Source organism: Fukomys damarensis, unplaced genomic scaffold (assembly GCF_012274545.1).
Source record: "Fukomys damarensis isolate Sample0158 unplaced genomic scaffold, DMR_v1.0_HiC HiC_scaffold_37, whole genome shotgun sequence".
NCBI lineage: Eukaryota > Metazoa > Chordata > Mammalia > Rodentia > Bathyergidae > Fukomys > Fukomys damarensis.
The window spans coordinates 1,667,549-1,672,241 of record NW_022900949.1 but is presented as its reverse complement, the minus strand read 5'-3'; the positions used below and the strand labels follow the sequence as shown (position 1 = coordinate 1,672,241).

The 4,693-nt window shown below is 55.9% G+C and overlaps 1 long non-coding RNA gene across 1 annotated transcript; it reads right to left on the bottom strand.

The window, feature by feature from the left end:
- Positions 1-215: 215 nt before the first annotated feature.
- Positions 216-3,668, bottom strand: LOC104849859. Its single transcript, XR_776848.3, has 3 exons — positions 3,614-3,668; positions 2,598-2,721; positions 216-486 (listed from the first exon to the last, which is right to left on the bottom strand). It is a non-coding gene; the product is annotated as an uncharacterized LOC104849859 (long non-coding RNA).
- Positions 3,669-4,693: the final 1,025 nt, after the last annotated feature.

Here is a 4,693-nt window from a genome sequence, read left to right as displayed (position 1 = left end):
ATCTCCGGTCAGCTGACGCCCCCGGCCCCGCCCCTCCCCGCCGGCCCAAAGGGAAGGTCCGGGGTGGGGGGGAGCTGGCCCTGTCCCTCTGCAGGGCACAGAGGTAAACAGTTTTGTTGTTGCTGTTGTTCGACGCAGTGTCTCGCCACGTAGTCCAGGCTGGCCTTGAACTTCTGCCTCAGCCTCCCTCTTGCTGGGATCGCTCCGGTCAGCTGACGCCCCCGGCCCCGCCCCTCCCCGCCGGCCCAAAGGGAAGGTCCGGGGTGGGGGGGAGCTGGCCCTGTCCCTCTGCAGGGCACAGAGGTAAACAGTTTTGTTGTTGCTGTTGTTCGACGCAGTGTCTCGCCACGTAGTCCAGGCTGGCCTTGAACTTCTGCCTCAGCCTCCCTCTTGCTGGGATCGCAGGCTCGAACCACCACGCCCAGTAGAAGTCAACATGTTCGCAGCGAATCTTCCAAGAAGTAAAGGAACACTACTCGTGCCGTTCTGCAGATGAGGAAACCGAGGGTCAGAAGGGTTCGCCAGGGTGCAGAGAGAGACGCCCGGCCCCAGGCACTCCCGGCCATCGCGAGGAAGAATATTCTGTCAATCGCTGTCCTTAGCAGCCCGGGCTGCAGCACAGAACACTCACATCCTTTGTGCGGAGCCTCTGCAAGCGCAGAGCACGTCCTAACCCCTTATTTCATCCCCCCCCATCCCGGCCTGGCCGTCCCTCCCGCCCTCGGTCCCCTCCCCCTCTGAGAAAGGCCCGTCACCCTGCTTCCTGTCCTTGGTCTCACTGTGCTCCTTCTTTATACTTTGGGTTTCTCATAAAATGCAAAAAGGGTTGGAGATGTAGCTCAGTGAGAAGATCATGGGCTTAATCCTAGTACAGGGCACTGAAAAGAAAACAGTGAGGATATTCATGATGGATAAAGTATTGGTTTTTTGTTTTGTTTTTGAGACAGGATCTTGGTACATAGTCCAGGCTGGCCTTGAACTCACTATGTAGCTGAGGCTGGCCTTGAATTTACTGAGATCCTCCTGCCTCAGCCTCCAGAGTGCTGGGATTACAGGGATGTGCCACCTCGCCCGGCTGTTTGTTTTCTTTGGGTTTCTGAGAAAAACTCAGGACCTTGCACTTCTGAGGTAGGCGCGGAGCCACTGAACGAAATTCCCAGCCCAGCCCTAGTTGTTTTAAGAGAATGAGATTCCACCAAAATTTTTTCTTCTCAAAAGAAATCATGGGGCCGGGGATTTAGCTCAGTGGTTCCACCGCCTGCCTCGCAAGCACAAGGACCCAAGTTTGACCCCTTGTACAAAAAAAGAAACCATGTTCTCACCACAGGCCACTCCCTGTGCCCTGCACCCAGCCTGCGGGGCCTTTTGTGTGGATGTGTGGCCTTTTGGGTCTAGTTTGGGTCATGTATTTCAGATATTTGGTAGCAGATATCAGAGCTTCATCCCTCTTCCCGGCCAAGTAATATTCCCACACGTGGACAGACCGTGTGGTGCAGGTGGTCGTTTGAGTTTTTTCCTTTATTTGGTTCGTCTGAGGAGAGCTGCTCTCTTTCGAAAAGTACAAGGTTTCCTGTGGAATGAATTTTTACTTCTCTTGGGGACGTACCTGGGAGTAGATTTCGTGGGCCATATGTTACCTCTACATTTCAAATTTGTGACAGGCTGCCAGATTGTTTTCTAAAGCAGCCACCCAGTTAAACATGCATTTCAACAAACAATGAATAATTTTTCTCTGTAAGCACTTCTCCTGCCATGCTTGGGGCAGAGTTGTGGTAAAAAACGACGTGTTGAAACCCTCGCTTCACTGGCTGGCCTGCGTTTTATATAGCAACACTGCCATGAGGGAACTTCCGGTTGTAGCTTGATTTCTTCAAGTGATAGGAAGCTCGAATCTTACCGTGACCAACGCTTGCTCTGGCTGGTTCTACCCGGAAGTTTGCATCTAATCTGGGTTGGGGTGGATGTGGGACCCAGCATGTTTTACGTATGTCAACCCCTTGTCATTGGCTCAAGGGAGCTATGTGATCCTGTCAGCCAGTCGGACCCTGATGTTGGGACTCTGCCTGAACCCGACGCTGGTGGGCTGCTGGCAGGACTGCCACCAGCAAGGTCCTAAATACCCCTACTCCACGTGGAGGAATCCTGCCCGGCAGGCAGCTGGGGTGTTTGTTGATTGACTGAATGACTGACTGACTTGACTAAAAATTTTCCATGAAGATCTGTGTCCTTCAAATTCTGCTTTGGATTCTGTTTGGCTTTCAGGGGGCATTGAACAAATTCATTTTTTTCTTGTGAACTAAATATCTATCAGCATCCCCTAACTGTGACAAAATACCAGAGATAACCAGCTTAAAAAGAGGAATGATTTTAGGCCCAGGGTTTTGGAGGTTTCAGCCCAGGGCTTCCTGGCCAGCTACTCTGATCCATCCTGGTGGGAAGGGGGCATCCTGGTGTCCTGGAGGCCAGGGGCCCGAGGCCACGCCTCCAATGACCTCACTTCACGAGGCCCCGCCTCTTAAAGGCTCCACACCGGCCCGTGGTGGTGGTGGTGGTGGTGGTGGTGGTGGTGGTGGTGGTGGTGTCGCCCCGGCACTCACCGTCCAAACTCTCCTAACTGCCTCCGCGAGGGGCTCAGGGAGCGTGGTCGATCAAGGAGTTTTTTCTTGATACCCTTCTGTGTGTTCTTGAAAAACCTTCAAATGATCCAGCCAGTAGAAAGTCCTGATCGAGTGACAAGGAAAGTCTTCTTGAGGAATGATGCCTGCAAGTGTGTTTATTAAATGAACGCAGTGATCTCCTCCTTGCCAACTCCTGTCCATACTGCAGAACCCTCTGTAGAGGGCCGGAGATGTAGCTCAGTGGGGCCGCCACCTGCCTTGCAAGCGCAAGGTGCTGAATTCGGTCCCGGGTGCCCAAACAAACAAAAACAAAAAAACCCTCTGTAGATGGCCCTTTGGCCTTCTTTGGGCTTAGCTCAAGGTCACTCTCCCTGAGTAGAAGGCAGAAGCCGAGGGGGTAGGGACACTTTGTGGTTCCTCCCGCCATGGTTTCCGGCCCGTGTGACTCGCTCCTTCCTGCCTGCCCCTCCCCCAGGAGCCTTCCGGGGCATCCGAAAGTGGGCCAGAAACAGAGCCAAGAAAAGGCCCTTGAGTAGGCAGCAGGCGGGCGGGGGCAGGATGCTGCAAACCTCAGGCTGGGACCTCCATGAGGTTGGGAATTTGAATCACACCTGCTGTGGCTCCCCAGTGCCCTGGAGCAAGGCGGGCCCTGCAGCCTGGAGCTTGGGCGACGGCCCACCTGGCCAGCTTTGTCTGTCTTCTCGGTAACTGTGAGCTGGGGGGCCTCCTCCAGGGACCTCTCGGGGAGCCCTTCAGCCTCCCCTCGGGTCCCCCCGACCCCTAGAGCTGTGGCCCACCCTATCCGGGGCCCACTCTGACTTCGGGGTACTGGAGGGAGATGGCAGAGGACAGAGGCCATGGTGGGGGCGCCCACAGCTCTGTGTCACCCTGGCTGGTGTGTGGGTCACAGTCGCCAGGCATGGAGCCCTCACCCCCCACCCTGCCCCACAGCCCATCCTGCAGAAGGGGAAACTGAGGCCCCCCCAAAATCTCACCTTCATGGGTTTGGAGGCCGGCGCTATTGGAACCTATATCTCCTGGCCTCCCACTGGAGCCTCGGGTGGTCTGGTGGGCACCTCTGGACTCAGTTTCCCCACCTGTGAAATGGGACCATTGATGGCATCTCCAGGGATGAGGCAGGGTCTCTGGAGGATAAAGAGGGGCATGGGTTTGGCCTGAGTTCCAATCATTGGCTCCATCTTTCTTTTACTTTGAGACAGGGTCTCCCTAAGTGATCCTCCAGCCTCAGCCTCCTGAGAAGCTGGGATGATGACAGGCATGCACCGCCACACCCAACTTCTTCCACCTGCCTCTCTCTCTGCCCCCACCCAGTCTCCCAGCCCTTGAGCCCTCAAGGCTGCTCCCTGCAGGGTTACGGGTCTCCACACCCGCTGTGGCAGGAGCCAGACACTGTCCCTTTGTCCTATAGGCACTGACCTCATGGCCCTTGGGCGCCTGGCCCTGGCCAGTGCAGCTGCCCATGTCCAGGCTCAGCCCAGAAGGGGCCCCACGCCTGCACCCGCCAGCCTGAGCCTGTTCCCTAGAACCTTTCCCCAGGAAAGAGCCCCTCCTCTCCTCAGTGCCCTGGGACTCTGAATATTTTTCTCTTTATGGAAAACACATCTGAAAATCCACTATTAAAAAAAAGTTAAGTATTCATTTTGAGGCGTTGGAGGTGGAACGCAAGGCCTTTGCACTGAGCTACCTCCTGGGTTCCCTTTTCTCATTTTTCTTTTGAGATGGGGTCTTGCTCAACTGCCCAATCTGGGCTCAAACTTGCCATCCTCCTGCCTCAGCCTCCCAGAGTGCTGGGATCACAAGTGTGGGCCTCTGCACCCAGTCTGTGTGCTGGACGTTTGTTCTCCACGGGATCACACTCCTGGCTGCTGTCACTCCGCACCACGCCTGTGACCCTGGCCCGTGTGGCGGCTCTCCGGGGACATTCTGGAGCCCGTGGGCAGCGAGGACAGAGGCAAAAGCCCTCAGAGCCAGAGGCGGAGTAGAGAGCAGCAGCCGCTCCTCGAGCAGCAGCCGCTCCTCGGGCAGCAGGGCGACCTTTGGCCCCGCGGATTGGG